We start from the raw sequence: 21,756 nt of genomic DNA on the forward strand, positions 1-21,756 counted from the left end.
TAGCTACCTGCATACCCGGCCGTCCGGCGATCATGTCCACTGGTGTTCTCAATATTCCACCTACTTTCTTCCTCCGGAGCAGACCGTGCTGCTTCTCTTGTACACACTTGAGTTACATTATTAGCTGGTCACTGACGAGTGGATTTCTGTAACGGGCCAGAACTAGGACTGTTGACATTTTAAAATTATCGTGAATCCGATGTATCAGTATTTAACAAAGTATCATCTGCTCTCGACACATCGAAAATAGTATCGATATAGCGCGATAAAAATATCGACGTACCAGCCTATAAAAATATCGGCTGCACATTGTAAATATACTGTTGCTTTTAGATCTGTATACTTAAGTATTGATTAATTATTAGATTTTCTGTACATCAACTAGCTAGCTGCCAGCCTATCCGCTTTAGAGCAAGAGCTGAAACGAAAACGATTCGCGTTCACGCTTGGCGATAACCTCTTTGCTAACAATGGTAACTGCGTGTAAGTGCCGCAGTCAAAGGCGTCCGATGGATCCGTCGTTCGGTTTCGTCACATATCGGATAACTTCATGCCAACACTTCCCTGTGCGCCTTTTTTTCCCCAGCGCCAGAGACCTAGCTGATGTAGTGTCAAAATTGTGTAGTGAAGTTAAAAAGTTCAATTTTCTGTTGGTAGCGCCGTGCGCCGATTACGTCAGCATACCCATTATACGTCTCCGCCCACGGCAAAAACCAATCATGTCATTTAGATTATGGTCACCTTTTTCAGCAACTGTTTTTGAAGAATGCAGATGTGAAGAAATAACACTCTAGTTGCGTTAATAATTTGTTTTTAACGCAACTGGTGTGCTATTTGTTCACATCGGAAATCTTTTTATTCCATTCAGACCGCAACGCCCCCCCCCCCCCTCCCCCCAGTGCAGTCGAACTTCTTCTATGTTTCTATGTGCCACCTATACTTGCTTCACACAGTCAAAGAGAAAGAATGGGCGTGATGACAGCTCAAAACGTAGTAAGACTCCTTCACACAGTGAAAGTAAAATTATGTTCTACTTCAGTTTCAAAAGAACAATTTCATATATTTTCCGAAAATTGCGAAAAAAATATAATATAAAATAAAAAAAATCGACACTGTATATTGCCCTTTCGATATCGATATATCGTGAAAAAGTATCACCGAGTATATTGACAATTTTTGGAAGAAATATCGATATATCGACATTTTACCAATGGTCCTAGCCAGAACCGCGGGACAGTTCCGCGGATAATTATGACGCATCCGGCCCGCCTCTCTCAGGTAGAGATGGAAAAACCGACCGGATTAAACCCATCCTTTAGTTGTGAAAAACCGGTATTTTTCGGTTATTTGCTTGGTCTACGCTATAACAGGCGTTTTTTATTTATCATTAATAACCGGATAAAAAAACGGAACATCAGTCAGCCGTAGCATTAGTGACAATTTTTTTCGTTTTAGAAAAACCCTTTTTAAAAAAGGAGTAATTTTAATTATTAAAATCTGCGTTTGTGTCGGCATTGTTATTAAAATAGCACTTACCGCTTTTTCGATTTTCTATAAAAACGCATCTACACTCCAATACAAAACATACGACGCATAACGAAGGAATTATCCGAATGGGACGCAAATAGGTTAATGTGACGTACACGTACAGACAAACAATTCAGAAAAATTTGACGATTTATTCAAGAGAAATAACTTTACAAACTTAGTAAGTCAATAACGCGTTGGTCCGCTCCTGCCCCCTATGAAAGCAGTTATTCAGCTTGTCATTGATTGACAGAGTTGTTGGATGTATTCCTGGGGGATATCGTGCTGAATTCCGTCCAACTGGCGGGTTAGATCGTCAAAATGCCGAGTTGGTTGGAGGGCTCTGCCGATAATGCTCCATACGTTCTCAATTGGGAAAAGATCAAATGGTTCAAATGGCTCTAAGCACTATGGGACTTAATATCTGAGGTCATCAGTCCTCTATACTTGTTGTTGTTGTTGTTGTCTTCAGTCCTGAGACAGGTTTGATGCAGCTCTCCATGCTACTCTATCCTGTGCAAGCTTCTTCATCTCCCAGTACCTACTGCAACCTACATCCTTCAGAATCTGCTTAGTGTATTCATCTCTTGGTCTCCCCCTACGGTTTTTACCCTCCACGCTGCCCTCCAATACTAAATTGGTGATCCCTTGATGCCTCAGAACATGTCCTACCAACCGATCCCTTCTTCTGGTCAAGTTGTGCCACAAACTTCTCTTCTCCCCAATCCTGTTCAATACTTCCTCATTAGTTATGTGATCTACCCATCTAATCTTCAGCATTCTTCTGTAGCACCACATTTCGAAAGCTTCTATTCTCTTCTTGTCCAAACTATTTACCGTCCATGTTTCACTTCCATACATGGCTACACTCCATACAAATACTTTCAGAAATGACTTCCTGACACTTAAATCTATACTCGATGTTAACAAATTTCTCTTCTTCAGAAACGCTTTCCTTGCCATTGCCAGTCTACATTTTATATCCTCTCTACTTCGACCATCATCAGTTATTTTGCTCCCCAAATAGCAAAACTCCTATACTACTTTAAGTGTCTCATTTCCTAATCTAATTCCCTCAGCATCACCCGACTTAATTCGACTACATTCCATTATCCTCATTTTGCTTTTGTTGATGTTCATCTTATATCCTCCCTTCAAGATACCATCCATTCCGTTCAACTGCTCTTCCAAGTCCTTTGCTGTCTCTGACAGAATTACAATGTGATCGGCAAACCTCAAAGTTTTTATTTCTTCTCCATGGATTTTAATACCTACCCCGAATTTTTCTTTTGTTTCCTTTACTGCTTGCTCAATATACAGATTGAATAACATCGGGGAGAGGCTACAACCCTGTCTTACTCCCTTCCCCACCGCTGCTTCCCTTTCATGTCCCTCGACTCTTATAACTGCCATCTGCTTTCTGTACAAATTGTAAATAGCCTTTCGCTCCCTGTATTTTACCTCTGCCACCTTTAGAATTTGAAAGAGAGTATTCCAGTCAACATTGTCAAAAGCTTCCTCTTCTGTCTACAAATGCTAGAAACGTAGGTTTGCCTTTCCTTAATCTTTCTTCTAAGATAAGTCGTAAGGTCAGTATTGCCTCACGTGTTCCAGTATTTCTACGGAATCCAAACTGATCTTCCCCGAGGTCGGCTTCTACTAGTTTTTCCATTCGTCTGTAAAGAATTCGTGATAGTATTTTGCAGCTGTGGCTTATTAAACTGATTGTTCGGTAATTTTCACATCTGTCAACAACTGCTTTCTTTGGGATTGGAATTATTATATTCTTCTTGAAGTCTGAGGGTATTTCACCTGTCTCATACATCTTGCTCACCAGATGGTAGAGTTTTCTCAGGACTGGCTCTCCCAAGGCCGTCAGTAGTTCCAATGGAATGTTGTCTACTCCGGGGGCCTTGATTCGACTCAGGACTTTCAGTGCTCTGTCAAACTCTTCACGCAGTATCGTATCTCCCATTTCATCTTCATCTACATCCTCTTCCATTTCCATAATATTGTCCTCAAGTACATCGCCCTTGTATAGACCCTCTATATACTCCTTCCACCTTTCTGCTTTCCCTTCTTTGCTTAGAACTGGGTTTCCATCTGAGCTCTTGATGTTCATACAAGTGGTTCTCTTATCTTATCTTAGAACTTCTTAAACGTAACTAACCTAAGGACATCACACACATCCATGCCCGAGGCAGGATTCGAACCTACGAGCGTAGCAGCAGCGCGGTTACGGACTGACGCGCCTAGAACGCTCGGCCACAGTGGCCGGCGGTAAAAGATCCGGCGACCTTGCTGGACAAGATAAGGTTTAAAAAGCACGAAGACAAACAGTAGAAACTTTCACCATGTTCGGGCGGGAATTATCTTGCTGAGGATGGCTCGCCACGCAGGGCAACAAAATGGCGCGCAGAATATCGTCGACGTACCGCTGTGCTGCAAGGGTGTCACTGATGCAAACCAAAGGAGTCCTGCTATGAAAAGAAATGGCATCCCAGATACTCCCGGTTGTCGGGCCTTATGGCGGAATAGTCAGGCTGGGATCCCACTGCTGTTCGTGGCGTATCCAGACATGTCGTCTGCCTGCACTCTCATTGAATGAAATAGAATTGTCTTCTGGCGAGTCTTGCTTCAACTGGGCCCCCATGACCAGCGAAGACAAGTCTGGATACATCTCAGACAGCTATGGGATACCAATCCGACTGTCGCCCTCCATACAACCAGACAGCTGGGGGTGGTGGTCTGGGGTGCCACTTCACTTCATAGCAGGACACCTTTGGTCATCATCCGCGCCACCCTTACAGCACAGTAGTATTCCGACGATATTCTACGCCCGCTTGGTTGCCATTCATGGCAAGCTATCCTGGACTTTCATTTGAGCAAGAAAGAGCCCTGCAACCAACATTTTGACGATTTAACGCACTAATTGCACAGAATTTGCCACGATGTCCCTCTGTCAACCAATGTCAAACCGAATAACTGCTTGCACAAGGGCCAGAGGTGGACCAACGCGTTATTGACTTGCTCCATTCCTAAAGCTCTTTCTCTTGAATAAATCATCCATTTTTTTCTAAAATTGTAATCATTTGTTTGTCTCTAAATGTACATCGTATCTACCGTTTTCCGTCGCATTCAGATAGTTTCTTCGTGGTGCGTCCTTTTTTTTTTTTTTTAGAGTGTATTTCTCGATAGAGAAATGGCATAAAATGGGTGAAAAAATGGATTGCTAAAAACTAGCATTCCAGCCATATGGGTCTGACTCACAGTCGCAGAGATCCTGAACCTCACGACTACAAAAACTACTTAAGAATGAGTCACCATAATTTCGACGCAACTTTGAGTACATTTCTTTTTTGTTAGTGCTCGCTAACTGATGTAGAGCATTTGCCACACTAAACAATGCTTCAGTGTCCTGTTTTTATTTTTGGAAATACTGGGGCCCAAGCTTCAAGAACAAGATATAGTAATGCCTGAAAGCATTTCACTAGGATTGGGACTCCTCTTCAGAATTGTGGAGGTACGATATGCTAGGAAAAGTGTGCTCTTGATCCTCTCCACAGTGCAGTGAACCGTAATACCTATAATGGAAGTAACACAGTTAAGCGTAAGAAGGAATTATGGAGAAGAACCGCTATATAAACAGAAAATTGTGTGTTGGTATCGACAATTTAGGGACACGTGTTGTCTCTGTGAAAAGAAATGTACTGATCGACCAATTGTGCCAATGGTCTCTTTTTCTTCTGTGAGAAGACTGTGACGGGTACCTCTTACTTTGACACGTTACAGTAGCGGTTGTTTCCACGACTGACTGCTGATTTCGAGAACAGCATCTTCCTACAGGACGGGTCACCCCAAAATTGGAGCGTCAACTTTCGTCGCTACCTCAAGGACGAAATCTCGGCATCTGTGGATGGGGCGTAGTGGTGAAGGAGATGTGGCTCTATTCCCTCGGCGCCCCACATCACCTGACGTAACGCCTTGTGACTTTTTCCTTTGGGGGTATAGTAAGGACCGTGTATACGTACCCCCGTTGCCAAGGATACTGGAAGAGCCCAGGGAACGCACCATGCTGCTGTGATGACCACTGAAAGGATGTTGCTACATAAGTTGTGGAAATAACTTGACTACCGCTTGTGCATGTATCGAGTGACTAGAGGGGCACACAGAATAGTTGTAGAGTGCAAAATGCAACTTCTTGAGTTTACTATTCTGTTCATGCATCAACCATATTTGTACATGTAATAATTGGGAAAATACAGAGCTCTGAAAACGAGTGAATCATTTCTAGTAGCCCTGTGCAATAATGAACGTAGTACAATAAACTTTTTATTGGTTTATACAATTCATCCTTTACCATTTCCACTTCTCCAGAGGTTTCCACGATTCTCTTTTCTGAAACTTGATCACAAATTTTATTGCTTGGTTACGCTTGGTCCACAGTTCGACTATCGCCTACAAATATTTCACCCACTCTTTGAACGTCCTACATTTTACATTCTTTTTTGTGTATTGTTCATCGATCAGTTTTCACAATCAATATCTTTCGAAGAACAGTTGCGTAACGTTTTCAGTATGGTCATTGCTCCACTCCTTCACCATACTTGAAGCAACTAAAACTTTCTTGTAACGTGAAAGCTACAGAAAAACGAACGGGCACCCTGAACGTGGCCAGTCCCAGCAACAGCTCTTATGCATCCAGCTGGGGAGGAGGGATCGCTATTTCCCGGAACTGAAGGTAACTGCCTGGAAACTGTATTTCCACTAACACACAGGCGGAGAATGCGGGTTTTCCAGAATCCAAAAAAAGTCAACTGCTTTTTACACGAGTGATTTTCCTAGAGCTACGCTGCTAGAGCCAGAATAACTGCGAGGGGTGTTCAACAAGTAATGCAACGAATTTTTTTTCTGAAAGCAAATTGGTTTTATTCAGGATTACAATACACTATGTTATTACCCACTCTTTTGGCTACAAAACCCTATTTCTGAACATAACCACATTTCAATGCGACTGGCTTATGCCACCTTACTGGGAGGATTTGTATGCCAGAATGGTACCATTGTACGAGTCAGCGTCAGAGCCTCTGGATCATCCACGCACCGCTTCCAGCGGAGTGCGGCCTTCATTGGGCCAAACAGATGGAAGTCGGAAGATGCGAGATCTGTGCTGTTGGGTGGATAAGGAAGAACATTTCAATGAAGTTTTGTGAACTCCTCTTGTATGCGCAGACTTGTGTGAGGGGGCCGGCCGGTGTGGCCGAGCGGTTCTAGGCGCTTCAGTTTGGAACAGCGAGACCGCTCCAGTCGCAGGTTCCAATCCTGCCTCGGGCATGGATGTGTGTGATGTCCTTAGATTATTTAGGTTTAAGTAGTTCTAAGTTGTAGGGGACTGATGACCTCAGATGTTAAGTCCCATAGTGCTCAGAGCCATTTGAACCATCTGAACTTGTGTGAGGCCTTGCGTTTTCAGGGTGAAGTTCGTTTGTATTTATGTGGCGACGAAAACGCTGAAGTCGTTTCTTCAACTTCCTGAGAGTAGCACAATACACTTCAGAGTTGATCGTTGCACCATGACAGAGGACATAAAACAGAATAACCCGTTCAGAGTCCGCCCCGATAGCTGAGTTGTTAGCTTGACGGATTGCCGTCCTACGGGCCCGGGTTCGATTCCCGGCTGGGTCGGAGATTTTCTTCGCTCAGGCATGGGTGCTGTGTTGTCTTCATCATCATTTCATCCCCATCCGGCTCGCAGGTCGCCCAATGTGGCGTCGAATGTAACAAGACTTGCACCAAGGCAGCCGGACCTGCCCCGCACAGGGCCTCCAGGCCAATGACGCCATTTCTTACCCCTTTAGAGTCCCAGAAGACCGTCGCCATGACTTTACCGGCAGAGGGTGCGGCTTTGCGGCTGAGGGTGTGGCTTTGGACTCTCTTCAGAGGAGAGATGGTGTGATGCCACACCATGACTGACCGTTTTCTTTCCGGTTCGAAATGATGAACCTATATTTCATCGACTGTGAGAACGTTTGACAAAAAACTGTCACAATCAGTCTTGTAACGCGCCATCAATCCCGCACCTTCGTTGCTCTAAATCTTCTCTCAGGCCGAGAAACCCAGCGGACACACGCTTTGGAGTACTACACCAGGTGGACTAGTGTGTCAGCACTACAAATGGAGACGTCCAGTTGAGCAGCGAGGTGTTAAATACTGATCCGTCGATCATCTGGGGAATGAGAGTGTCCGCACGTTCCACACTGCAGGAGTCACAGCTGCATGCGGCCGGCCGGCACGCAGGAGATCGGATAGGGTTGCGCGACCTTGTTACGATGATGACAGACGCCTCGGCCAACGACTCACCGTGCTTTTGTTCACTGTCAGGTCTCCTTAGACATTCTGCAATCGCCTATAAATATCTGCGACGCTCTCGTTTTCCGCCACAAGAAACTCAACGACAAATCTGTCTTTGGAACGCACCTCCGTTACAAACGTCATTTTCAAGGATACTTATAGCGCCACCATCTATCAGAACTTCATGAAGCTATAGGGGCTGATGTGGGAACATTCCACAATGTCCCACTAAAATTACGCATTTCTTCGACCGAAACTGGCCGAGCAAAAAATGTGTTGCATTACTTCTGGAGCCAATGGCCTTGCCGCAGTGGTAACACCGGTTCCCGTCAGATCACCGAGGTTAAGCGCTGTCGGGCTGGGCTAGCACTAGAATGGGTGACCATCCGGTCTGCCGAGCGCTCTTGGCAAGCAGGGTGCACTCAGCCCTTGTGAGGCAAACTGAGGAGCTACTTTATTGAGAATGAGCAGTTCCGGTCTCGGAAACTGACATACGGCCGGGAGAGCGGTGTGCTGACCACATGCCCCTCCATATCCGCATCCAGTGACGCCTGTGATCTGAGGATGACACGGCGGCCAGTGGGTACCTTTGGGCCTTCGTGGCCTCTGCGGGAGGAGTTAATTACTTATGGAAGGCTCCCGTACTTTTTCTCACGTTACAGAAGTGGAAGTTTAATGCATACAATCGCTAATTCCAAAGAGAAGTAAGAGTGAATAGGGTTTAACTTCCCTCGATGACAAAGCCAGAAAGTGGAAGTGATGAGGAATGATTTCGACCGTATCCTTCCTTACAGAAATACCCCAGCGTTTGATGTAATGAGGCTGAGGGAAGCTACTGATGATACCACACGGTATTCTAGTGTCCTACATTGAATTACAAACCTTTCCCCACTGCCTCATGGGGTCAAAGTTATAAAAGTTATGGCAATGGATACATCCGTGACACATCTATAGGAAATTCGGGGCGTCCCTTGGTGCTGTTCGAGACGAATTAGCTATATGTAAGTTCCGGGTTTCAGCCTTTCCGTTCTTTCTCATCATTAACAGCTACACAATGGCAAACGTTGCACGCACTCACAATTGTCTTGCATGCTAAATAGTTATTCACACTTCCTAAATATAGGTTCGAACGTAACGTTCAGTGTTCCACCCTGGACGATGCGATGGCCGCTATGGAAATGCTTTTTCTTGTGGATGTTCTTCTAACCGCTATCAGACATGCCACACCACATCGATTCTCTTCAGTGACCATTTTTTGTCAAACGTCGTAACAGGCGATGAAACATACTATCGATTTTTTTAAAATTGCATTTTTGGATCCATAAAAGTGTTTAAAATCCACCCCTGAAACGGTTTTTCCGAATACGGGACGGAAATGTTTGTTATTCGCGGTTAAACAAAAAAAACGCACCTGCCTGAAATCGGCCTTTTTCACGCGCCTGTTTTTTCTTTCAGAGGACGCGTTATTGTACCGGTGCTTGGGTGGAAACACACAAAATTCAAATGAAAGTTTGAACGCGTGCGTTTGGAAGTTAGCCCCAAGCATTTGCATTCTGGTGCGAAGATTGTGGCGATTGCGACTTTCCTGGCAGTGATCAGCTTCAACGAAGGGTATTCAGCAATTCTGAAGACCATGACAACGATCGACGCCACCCTGGGACTCTATTCGACGCAGTTCGCCAAGCATTCGGACAACCACCGGATTCAAGCGGCCGAAAACCGCTTGTCACCGGCCGTACGAGCGGTTCTGGAGCAGCGCAGGATGGCCCACATCGAGCAGAACGCCATCTATGAGGAAGAGGAGTTTATCGACCCGGAATAGCAGATTGAACGTACGTTGCATAATATTGCATTTATATGTAGTTAAAACTTCAAACGCGTTTTTCTCGAAATTGAGCTTTTTTTTATCGCGCGGTATGGTAACTTCAAATCTACTACACCAATTAGCATGATTCTTTGTTTCCGACGAAGCTAACTGAATTGTCTAGGAGTTGTACCACTTTTATTCCGATCCATCAACTATAAATATTTTTACTTGGCCGACGAAGTCGAAAAATCGATGAAAAAACCCTATTTTTTCAAATGGCCGCCATTTTGTTTCCTATGGTCCAAATAACTTAAGCGAGGTACAACTCCTAAAGAATGTTATATACTTCGCTAACGTCAATTCAATTTTGATTTCAGACGAGCCGACTGACTTGTGACATACCGCGCGTGGAGGTCTACATCCGAATTTTGTTTCGTTCCGACGGCACTTCCGCCTTTGTTCTTCGACATTGCTGGTCGAAAAAATTCCAGTTTGTAGAGAAAATATGAATAAACATTTTGACAAAATTTGACACTGATATCTATAACACATCCCGAGAAAAAAATTCTCAAAGGATATGCTTTTTTCGGGCCAAAGATAGTAAACCTCCCCTTAAGAACCGGAAACAAAACAGCCAGTCACAGAGTGGCACCACACCATCCCTCCTCTGGAGGATAAGCTTAAAGCCGCACCCTCACCAGGTAAAGCCACAGCGATAATATTTTGGGACTCTGGAGGGATTATTCTGTTTGACGTTCTCTTCATGGTGCAACGATCAAGTCTGAAGTGTATTGCGCTACCCTCAGCAAGTTTAAGAAACGACTTAAGCGTGTTCGTCGCCACAGAAATATAAACGAGTTTCTTCTCCTTCACCATGAAAGCACAGTCAACAAAGCCAAAGCAAAGCCTCTTACACCCAGGAGGAAATCACAGAACTTCATTGGACTATTCTTCCTCATGCACACAACAGCCCAGGTCTCGCACCTTCCGAATTCCATCTGTCTGGGCCAATGAAGGCTCCACCCCGCTGGAAGCAGTACGTGGATAATGGGGAGATTATTGATGCAGCGAGACGTTGGCTCCGGCATCGACTAGCAGAGTCATACCATGCTGGCATACAGACCCTCCCAGTAATATGGCGCGAGACTATCGCATTGAATGGTGATTAATTCAAAAACAGGGTTTTGTAGTTGTAAGTAGGCTGTTTAGGTTTTTATATTGGTAACGCCACGTAGCGCTCTGTATGAAAATCAATGGCTGTGTTGCGTGCGGTCTGAGGCTGGTCGGCATTGTTGTTTGCTATTGTAGTGTTGGGCAGTTGGCTGTTAAAAGCGCGTAGCGTTGCGCAGTTGGAGGTGAGCCGCCAGCAGTGGTGGATGTGGGGAGAGAGATGGAAGAATTTTAAGAGCGGGCGACCAGAAAGAGTAAATTTGTAATACTGGATATCATGAACTGATATATATATTATGACTTTTGAACATTATTAAGGTAAATACATTGTTTGTTCTCTATCAAAATCTTTCATTTGCTAACGATGCCTATCAGTAGTTAGTTCCTTCAGTAGTTAGAATCTTTTACTTAGCTGGCAGTAGTGGCGCTCGCTGTATTTCAGTAGTTCGAGTAACGAAGATTTTTGTGAGGTAAGTGATTCATGAAAGGTATAGGTTATTGTTAGTCAGAGCCATTCTTTTGTAGGGATTTTTGAAAGTCAGACTGCGTTGCGCTAAAAATATTGTGTGTCAGTTTAGTGTTGATCAGAATAAGAAAAGAGCGAAATGTCTGAGTACGTTCAAATAACGTAAGGGGTTAACCAGCACAGTAATTCATAAATTTTTTTAAGGGGACGTTTCATAGTCAAAAGAAAAAATGGTTCAAATGGCTCTGAGCACGATGGGACTTAACTGCTGTGGTCATCAGTCCCCTAAAACTTAGAACTACTTAAACCTAACTAACCCAAGGACATCACACACATCAATGCCCGAGGCAGGATTCGAACCTGCGACCGTAGCGGTCGCGCGGTTCCACACTATACCGCCTAGAACGGCTTAGCCAAGAGTGGGGAATGATGTGGTGTATTGGACTCCTGAATAAAACCAATTTGCTTTCAGAAAAAAATTGTTGCATTACTTATTGAATGTCCCCCGCAGTTTTTCTGGCACTAGTAGCGTAGTGGAGATACATCTTCCAGGCCGATACCTCCAGTTCTCGGACCAATTCACTCACAAAATTTAGCTTGTTTGCAAATCTTCAAAGATGAAATCATGATCAGACTCAACATTTACAGCAACTGCAATGAAAACACGGCGACGCCCTTACCTCACTCCTTGTCGGCGTAAATCCTACTGACATCAATTCCTCCCTAATTTTTCCGACAATCCTTCAACGGTGTACTTCCCACCTGTTGTGCTCCCTCTCACCTGCTCGACAAAGCATACAACCGGAATCACGCAATATGAGAAATCTTCGTTTATAAGTAGAGGACAAACTTCGATAACGCCGATGGTACTGGAGGCTTTTCGCCAATAAGCCTCCAATAGAAATGCCGCATCCCCGCTTTTAGCGGCTAAAGCGCTCACGCAACAAGTTTCTCGGAGCTGTCCTTGAGGACGATATGCTTAGCTGCTACTTGCAGGCTCCGTTTCTCAGAGAACTCCGTGCTTCTGCTATCATGGAGGATACTGCTACACCGTTACGCGCCTTGGTGACTAACGTTTACCTCTCACTTCAGCAGCGCGTGCTGTCCGGTAATTTCCACAACGGTCATAATGGCACTCGTTTGCCCAAGCACAATACATTCACCTAGCGCTAGCGCGCAGCCAGTTCACAGCCTTGACCTGACGGCGAAAACCCACAGTTGTCTGTGAAAATAAGCTGCCATACAACTTCTTACCCAACTCATATATTCAAAACGTGTGACATACATATATTCAAAACGTGTGACATATCAACTCAGTAGACAACTGAGGAAAATTGTACGTGAACTGTGAAGCGTGAGTGACACGTGCGAAACGTCAAGCTCCCACACTTTGCGTAAATTCGTCCACGATTTGAAAATGGCCTACAGTTCTGTACCCAATTCTGAGGCCAGCTAGTTCCTTGCCCTGATAAAATCCAATATTTTCCCATGTCGCTGGTTCCAATCCGATGTTGAAGGAAAGCCGGGTGTTTCATATCCGAAGAACCACTACAAAAACTGGTCGCTCAACAGACATTTAAAGTTAAGTAATATGGACACGAGAGAGAGGGGGGGGGGGGGGGGAACCTGTGAGGCTATGTGCGGGTAACAGAAGAAATACTTCGGTTAATCGACGAAAGACGGAAGGATAAAAATGTTCAAGGAAATTCAGGAATACAGAAATACAAGTCACATAGGAACGAAATAAACAAGAAGTGAATGGAAGAGATGGCGAAATTGCTGCGTGAAAAATGTGAAAGAATCGAAAAAGAAACGATTGTCGGAACGACTGATTCAGCATACAGAAAAGTCAAAACAACCTTTTTTGAAATTAAAAGCAAGGGTGGTACCATTGAGAGTGCAATGGGAATTCCACTGTTAAATGCAGAGCAGACAGCAGATAGGTAGAAATGGTACATTGAAGACCACTACGAGGGAAAGGACTTGACGTGTTGGAAGAATAAACAGGAGTCGACAGGGAAGAGACAGGGGATCCAGTATTGGAATGAGAATTTGGACGACATAGGCAGAAGGAGTATATAACATTCTATCTTCTTCTTCTTTCTCGGCTCTACAGCTCAGCCTTGGCCTCTTCTACAAGTTCCTTCCGTTTCTCTCGGTCCTTTGCCAATACTCTCCAGTTTCTATAGCCCATCTTCCTAAGATCTTCGATTACTCCATCTTACCATCTGGCTCTTGATCGACGACGTCCTCTCTGCCCTCCTGGCTTTCCTTGTAATATTCTTTTTGGTACTTCTGTATCATTCATGCGAGCCAAATGTCCCGCCCACCTCAGTCTGGATGATTTCACTATGTTTCTGATCGGTTGGTCTTTGTATATTACTACTCATGGTTGTGTCTGCTCCTCCATCTTCCTCCTTCACAAATGGCTCTTAGCACTATGGGACTTAACTGCTGAGGTCATCAGTCCCCTAGAACTTAGAACTACTTAAACCTAACTAACCTAAGGACATCACACACATCCATGCCCGAGGCAGGATTCTAACCTGCGACCGTAGCGGTCGCACGGTTCCAGACTGTAGCGCGTAGAGCCGCTCGGCCATTCTGGCCGGCCTCTTTCACAGATTGGGCCGATAATTCGTCTAACTACCTTTCTTTCAAATGCATCCAGTGTTTCAATATGTTTAGTTGTTAATGTCCAGGCTTCAGAGGCATATGTAAGTACTGGTCGTATAAGTGATTTATACATAGTTAATTTCGTGGTACGATTCAGGAGCCTTATGGATAGAAGTCTTGTTAGGGCAAAATAGGCTCTATTGGTTAGTATTAATCTCTGCTTGATTTCATAGGAGGTATCATTTAGATGCGTAACTGTCGAGCCCAGGTACTTGAAATGTTCAACTCTCTCAAACGTATAATTGCCCATTGTTATTGCACTTGGCATATTTTCTCTATGTGCTTTTCCAGCTGCCATATATTTTGTTTTTTGTTCATTAATAATTAACCTCATGTTCCTAATAGCCTGTTCGAGAGCTGTAAATGTCTTTTCCATTGCTTTTTGGTTCTTGCTATTATACACTCCTGGAAATGGAAAAAAGAACACATTGACACCGGTGTGTCAGACCCACCATACTTGCTCCGGACACTGCGAGAGGGCTGTACAAGCAATGATCACACGCACGGCACAGCGGACACACCAGGAACCGCGGTGTTGGCCGTCGAATGGCGCTAGCTGCGCAGCATTTGTGCACCGCCGCCGTCAGTGTCAGTCAGTTTGCCGTGGCATACGGAGCTCCATCGCAGTCTTTAACACTGGTAGCATGCCGCGACAGCGTGGACGTGAACCGTATGTGCAGTTGACGGACTTTGAGCGAGGGCGTATAGTGGGCATGCGGGAGGCCGGGTGGACGTACCGCCGAATTGCTCAACACGTGGGGCGTGAGGTCTCCACAGTACATCGATGTTGTCGCCAGTGGTCGGCGGAAGGTGCACGTGCCCGTCGACCTGGGACCGGACCGCAGCGACGCACGGATGCACGCCAAGACCGTAGGATCTTACGCAGTGCCGTAGGGGACCGCACCGCCACTTCCCAGCAAATTAGGGACACTGTTGCTCCTGGGGTATCGGCGAGGACCATTCGCAACCGTCTCCATGAAGCTGGGCTACGGTCCCGCACACCGTTAGGCCGTCTTCCGCTCACGCCCCAACATCGTGCAGCCCGCCTCCAGTGGTGTCGCGACAGGCGTGAATGGAGGGACGAATGGAGACGTGTCGTCTTCAGCGATGAGAGTCGCTTCTGCCTTGGTGCCAATGATGGTCGTATGCGTGTTTGGCGCCGTGCAGGTGAGCGCCACAATCAGGACTGCATACGACCGAGGCACACAGGGCCAACACCCGGCATCATGGTGTGGGGAGCGATCTCCTATACTGGCCGAACACCACTGGTGATCGTCGAGGGGACACTGAGTAGTGCACGGTACATCCAAACCGTCATCGAACCCATCGTTCTACCATTCCTAGACCGGCAAGGGAACTTGCTGTTCCAACAGGACAATGCACGTCCGCATGTACCCGTGCCACCCAACGTGCTCTAGAAGGTGTAAGTCAACTACCCTGGCCAGCAAGATCTCCGGATCTGTCCCCCATTGAGCATGTTTGGGACTGGATGAAGCGTCGTCTCACGTGGTCTGCACGTCCAGCACGAACGCTGGTCCAACTGAGGCGCCAGGTGGAAATGGCATGGCAAGCCGTTCCACAGGACTACATCCAGCATCTCTACGATCGTCTCCATGGGAGAATAGCAGCCTGCATTGCTGCGAAAGGTGGATATACACTGTACTAGTGCCGACATTGTGCATGCTCTGTTGCCTGTGTCTATGTGCCTGTGGTTCTGTCAGTGTGATCATGTGATGTATCTGACCCTAGAAATGTGTCAATAAAGTTTCCCCTTCCTGGGACAATGAATTCACGGTGTTCTTATTTCAATTTCCAGGAGTGTATATATGTCATCCGCGAAGGCCAGTATCTGCACTCATTTATAGAAGATCGTTCCCCTATTCAGAAGGTTTGCGTTTCTTATCACCTTCTCCAGGGCGTCGTTAAAGAAAAGACATGCCAATTCATCCCGTTTTTAATACTCAATGTATCTGACATCATTCCTCCTATTCTTACACTACCTTGTGTTTCGCTCATTGTCATTCTCACCAGCCGTACCAACTTTCTCGAGGTTCCCAGTTCATCTAGAGCTTGATATAACTGCTCTCTATTTATGCTATCATAAGCTGCTTTGAAATCTATAAAGAGGTGATGCGTGCCACCCCCGTATTCGTTTGTTTTTTCCAGGATTTGTCCCAAATATAACTTTCTATAGGGATCTCTAAAATCATCGGGGTAGTGGAAACAAAACTCTGGCGATACATCAACACACTTTCGGATAAACATCATCCACGCAATTCCGAAGATTGCAAGAACTGACAATTGCAAGAATTAACGCACAGTCAACTTAACAGCTCATGCATCCAAGATGCTGACAAGAATAATATACAGAAGGATGGAAAAGGAAATTGGTCACCTCTGAGATGACGATATGCTTGGCTTTGGGAAAGGTAAAGGCACCAGAGAGGCAGTTATGACGTTGCGGTTGATAATGGAAGCAAGACTGAAGAAAACTCGAGACGTTCATAGAAATGTGTTGACCTGCAAAAAGCGTTCGACAATGTCAAATGGTGCGGGATGTTCGCAATTCTGAGAAAAATAGAGGTAAGCTACAGGGAAAGGCGGGTAATATACTACCTGTACGAGAAACAAGAGGGAATGGTTACAATGGAAGTCCAAGAAGGAAGCGCTCCGATTAAAAAGGGTGTAAGACAGGGATGTAGCCTGTTCAATCTATATCGTGAAGAAACAATGACGGAAATAAAAGAAAGGTTCAAAAGTGGGATTAAAGCTCAAGGTCGAAAGATATGAATCGATAAGATTCTCTGCTGACGTTGGTATCGTCAGTGAAGGTGAAGAAGAATTAGAGGATCTCTTGAATGGAATGAACAATCTAACGAGTGCGGAATAAACCGACGACAGGTGAAAGTAATGAGAAGTATTAGAAATGAGAACATCAGACTCGGAGATCATGAAGTAGACGAAGTTACGGAATTCTGCTGCCTTGGAAGCAAAATAACTCATGATGGACGGAGCAAGCAGGACATTAAAAAGCACACTGTCACTGCCTAAAAGTGCATTCCACGCTAATAGTAGTCTACTGGTACCTGACATATGCTGTAACATGAGGAAGAAATTTCTGGGAATGTACGTTTGGAGTACAGCATTGTGTGGTAGTGGCACCTAGACTGTGGGATCATTGGAACTGAAGAGAATCGAAGCCTTGAAATGAGTGCTACAGTCGAATGTTGGAAATTAGGTGGACTGATAAGGTAAGGAATGAGGGGGTTCTCTAAGGAATGAAGGGGTTCTCTGCAAAATCAGCAAGGAAAGGAATATCCGGTAAACACTGAAAAGAGAAAGGAACAGGATGACACGATGTCTGTTAAGACATCAGGGAATAACCGCAATGGTACTAGAGGGAGCTGCAGAGGATAAAAACTGTACAGGAAGAGAGAGTTTGGAAGACATACAGCAAATAACTGAAGACGTAGTGTGCAACTGCTACTGTGAGATGAAGAGATTGGTACTGGAGCCGCATCAAAACAGTCAGAAGACTGATAACTCAAATAAATAAATAAATAAATAAATATTATCAACATGCGGCTGTATTTGGAAGTCGCCACCTTGGATACAGCTTGTAATTTTCAAGTGGTATGTAGATCACGTGACAAAGCAAACGGAATTAGACCTGCACAAAACAATGAATGCTGTTGTTCATTTTGAGCATTACTTAATTCATTCTCGAGGTACGTCATATTTCGTACAGAACAAGGCAAACAGGACGCTATATGCTCTCAAGGTCTCGAGGGTCCCAGCGGATGTCGAATAAGCTGGGGCAATAAAACCTCAGCGATCACTCACTTTGTAGCTCTGCCAGCAAATGCTACTCCCACGTCCACAAAGGTGAAAACCGCGTAGCCCGTGGGCAATGAATTCCCTCATTAGGAGTGTAGCAGAGGGTGGAGGGCGAGTCTCCGGCACCCCGGCAACATCTGAGACCTTCGGCAGAAAACAGGCAGGTCAGCTGAGGTCAAGGTGGCAGCCCCACTGCCTGGCTATCCTACCAACCGGCTGGTATCCTGTTATGGGAGGAACTTGAATACATTCACAATCTTCACAAAACAAAGCCGAACGGATCTCAGACGAAACAACCAATGCTTGACTAGTACAAACGATAAGGGATCTAGGACATAATAAAAATACGAACTTGGATATACAAGGACTGGGACGAAAAGATCAACTGAACAACGAGTTAAACGCCAGAACTCTCACTACGGCAGTAACGATTGAAACGAAAAAGAAAGTAAAAGGGACAATGGTTGATTGTGTGACGATTCACAGTGGAGTGAGTCCAGCAACTAGTGTGTGTGTGTGTGTGTGTGTGTGTGTGTGTGTGTTTGTTTGTTTGGAGTTTACGGGCGCTCAACAGCGAGTTTGCCCCCACTTCCACACATTAAAAGGAACGAATGTGGATAAAACAGAGAAAACGTTAACACGCACTAAGACAACGAATAAATACTAAAATATGCCATACAGGATATTAAAACACGAGTAAAACGACAGAGTAACTAGAAACGCACAGGGAAATGTGACCGGTTGACCACCTACAAAAAAAAAAAAAAAACATGGATGAGCCGGTCGCCCTGTGAACACATTAAAACCATTCCCACCACCAACTAAAGAGAAGTGTGCAGTAGCAATATTCATTGAAATATACCTTCAGAAATAAAAGAATAGTTGTTTTTAATTTAATGTCGTGTGATTAGGGGCTCCCGTCGGGTAGACCGTTCGCCGGGTGCAAGTCTTTCGATTTGACGCCACTTCGGTGACTTGCGGGTCGATGGGGATGAAATGATCATTAGTAGGACAACACAACACCCTGTCCCTGAGTGGAGAAAATCTCCAACCCAGCCAGGAATCGAACCCGGGCCGTTGGGATTGATATGCTGTCGCGCTGACCACTCAGCTACCGGGGGCGAACAGAGGAATAGTGTCAGTAAGGCTCAAGATAGAGAGAGGCTCTGCCTCGTGATGGCTGGGTGTTGTGTGCTGTCCTTAGGTTAGTTAGGTTTAAGTAGTTCTAAGTTCTAGGGGACTGATGACCATAGATGTTAAGTCCCGTAGTGCTCAGAGCCATTTGAACCAAGCCAGAGAGAGGCTATTTCACAATAACAGGTGTATATGCCCCTGAAGAAGGAAGGAGAAAAGAACCAGAAGTGTTCTGCGAAGACCTTCAGAAGCAAGTAGACCAAAACAAGAAAACCTTGTAGACAGGGCAACCATAGCTGTGACTAATCATCTTGGAGATTAAGAAGCCGTTTCAGTGTATTTAATCTTTTTATTATCAGATCGCAACATGTTTCGTGGCACTGAAAACCACATTCTTGAGTGACGTGTAACTAAATCATATAAAAGCTAAGTAGCCGTGAACGTGGAACCCAAGATTCGTTGTCAGACCCAACTAATAAACACTAAACGGCAGTAAATCATCCAAAGAAAGTCAGTCGGTCATAGGAACCGAAGTCCAAAATGGTCGGTGGAGCCACAACTCCAGTCTATGCGCACTACCGGATGCGCATAGACTGGAGTTGTTGCTTCCCACACTTCTCTTTAGTTGCTGATGGGAATGGTTTTAATGTGTTCACAGGGTGACCGGCTTACCCATGTTTCTTTGACTTGCCGCCAATTCGCGGTTTGTTAGTTTGGTCTGACAGCGAATTGTGGGTTCCATGTTTCGGGCGACTTATTTAGTGGTAAGATGGCCGAGTGGATAGCCCGTCAAAAACTGAACACAAATCAAGCATGAAAACAGGAAGAAGGCGTACTGAAATGTGAAAAAAGAAGCAAAAGAAACAGTGAACGGTACTAGCTTAAGATGTGCAACATCGAGCAAGTTGAAAGAATCATGGCGTCGTGGTTGTGCGACCACGGTTTTGGACTACTAAGCGGGAGGTCCGCGTCCAAATCCCCCTCATGCCCATTTTTTCCGCCAAATTATGAACTTTCCGTCCGGTCGTTGACGTATCTGTTCTCCTTCTGTGGTCTTAGCAATTATTATATTATACATTGGTTATAGAATATTAGTCATGTGGTCATTCATTTCAGGTCCTGTGTCGTGCAGGGTTGTTCAAGTTGAGGACAAATTAGCAGGTGGGCCGGGTCTTGTGTTGTTCCGCACGCACAGGATGTATCTCCATCAGCTGGAAGAATGCCCCATTTTCGCATGTTGGTCTTGCAAAGAGGAACGCCCACCCTAAGACGATTGAGCGACCTCCAAATAGGGTAGGGCAAGTCGTTTCCTGGAGCTAGCTCTTCCTTTACAGGGATATCAGGTGGCAGCTTGCTCTTCCACCTGGTGATGCGGATAGACTCTGGTGTTCCCTCTAGTGCAGGGGCGGGCAAACGTTGCACGCGGCTCGTAAGCGCACAGCGCTGCACGTGTGCTGCTCACGTGCAATCGTCGAATGGGGCAGTGGCGACAGCCGGCAGGTTGCGGCAGTGTAGTACAAGGCTAAGCCGCGGACGTTGATGCGAAGCGACCACTACGTAGTGAACGTTGTATTTCAAGAACCTGAAAATGCAGAGTGAATCAAGGAAACGGAGACGTTGAGATTTGGTATCTTTTAAAAAGCAATGGGAGAATCATTTTTTCTTTGTGCAAAAACGTGAAAATTCGAAATGTTTAATATGTGGCAGTATTCTCGCTGGTCAGCGGAAGTTTAGTATTGAAGGCCATTATAATAAATTTCACAAGGACGAGTACAATTTATTGTCGGATTCTGAGCGGATGGGGAAATTGACTGAGCTTAAGAAGAGCGACCTGACGATATTAGATGCATCTGTCCTAGTTGCCGTTGTCACGAGAGATCTGCGACTTTCTCTCGTCATGTCTCTCATCTAACTGATTTAACATGCGGCATCTCGCTTGCTCTCACTATTCCTCACATTTACTTGCGACGGTAATATATTCTTACCACATGAGCGTCATCGCCAGGACCCAGCCACTAGAGCAGGGGCGGGCAGGAATCCTGCACGTGTGCGGTGCACTTGCATAAAGAAAAAATGATTCTCCCATTACTTTTACTCACAGAAACGAAAACATGCAAACGGATGTGAACTATGTTACAAAAAGGGAATTCAAGAGTCAAAAATTCCAAAACGGAAGGCAACAGTCAAATAACACGTGGTACTTGTGTAGAACAAATAGGAGGAACGTACGTCTGGTGTCCCTTCCTTACATCTCGCTGTTGCAAACGGACGTTACACCACGACACAGACACAAATCCGAATACGGCGAACAGACATGTCAATGACCAGACGGACAATTCATAATTTTGTGAAAAAAAAAGAATTTTGGGACACGAGGGAGATTTGAACATAGATCTCCCCCCTTTCGCAGCCCAATACCCTGACCACATAAGCACGACGCCGGGGCTAATCGAATTCGCTCGTTATTGCAGATCTTGAGTTTCGACCATTCATTGTTTCGGTTTTGATTCTATGTTCCAGCATGATTGTCATAAAGGAGTATGGCTTAATATAAGTTAAATATTTATTTGACACTCCAATAGTGAAGGCATAGTCACAATACATAAAATTTTTCTTTCGATTTTCTACGTTTTCACAGCTGAGTACACCTTCTTTCAGTTTTCATGCTTAATCAGTGTTCAGTTTTTGACGCGCTGTCAACTGGACCATCTTACCACTAAATCTGAGGTGATGAGATGGGTAGTTTTCCCCTGTTAGCTCTTCTGAGTTACGGTTAGCAACATGTCAA

At 45.1% G+C, this 21,756-nt stretch overlaps 1 protein-coding gene and 1 pseudogene across 1 annotated transcript in view; one reads left to right on the plus strand and one right to left on the minus strand.

The window, feature by feature from the left end:
- LOC126187631 (protein cycle) overlaps window positions 1–21,756 on the minus strand; it is a 948,550-nt gene that overhangs the window by 351,400 nt on the left and 575,394 nt on the right. The window lies entirely within an intron of this gene.
- LOC126189204 (5S ribosomal RNA) lies at window positions 8,171–8,288 on the plus strand (annotated as a pseudogene).

The sequence above is a fragment of the Schistocerca cancellata genome, chromosome 5 (assembly GCF_023864275.1).
Source record: "Schistocerca cancellata isolate TAMUIC-IGC-003103 chromosome 5, iqSchCanc2.1, whole genome shotgun sequence".
Classification (NCBI taxonomy): Eukaryota; Metazoa; Arthropoda; class Insecta; order Orthoptera; family Acrididae; genus Schistocerca; species Schistocerca cancellata.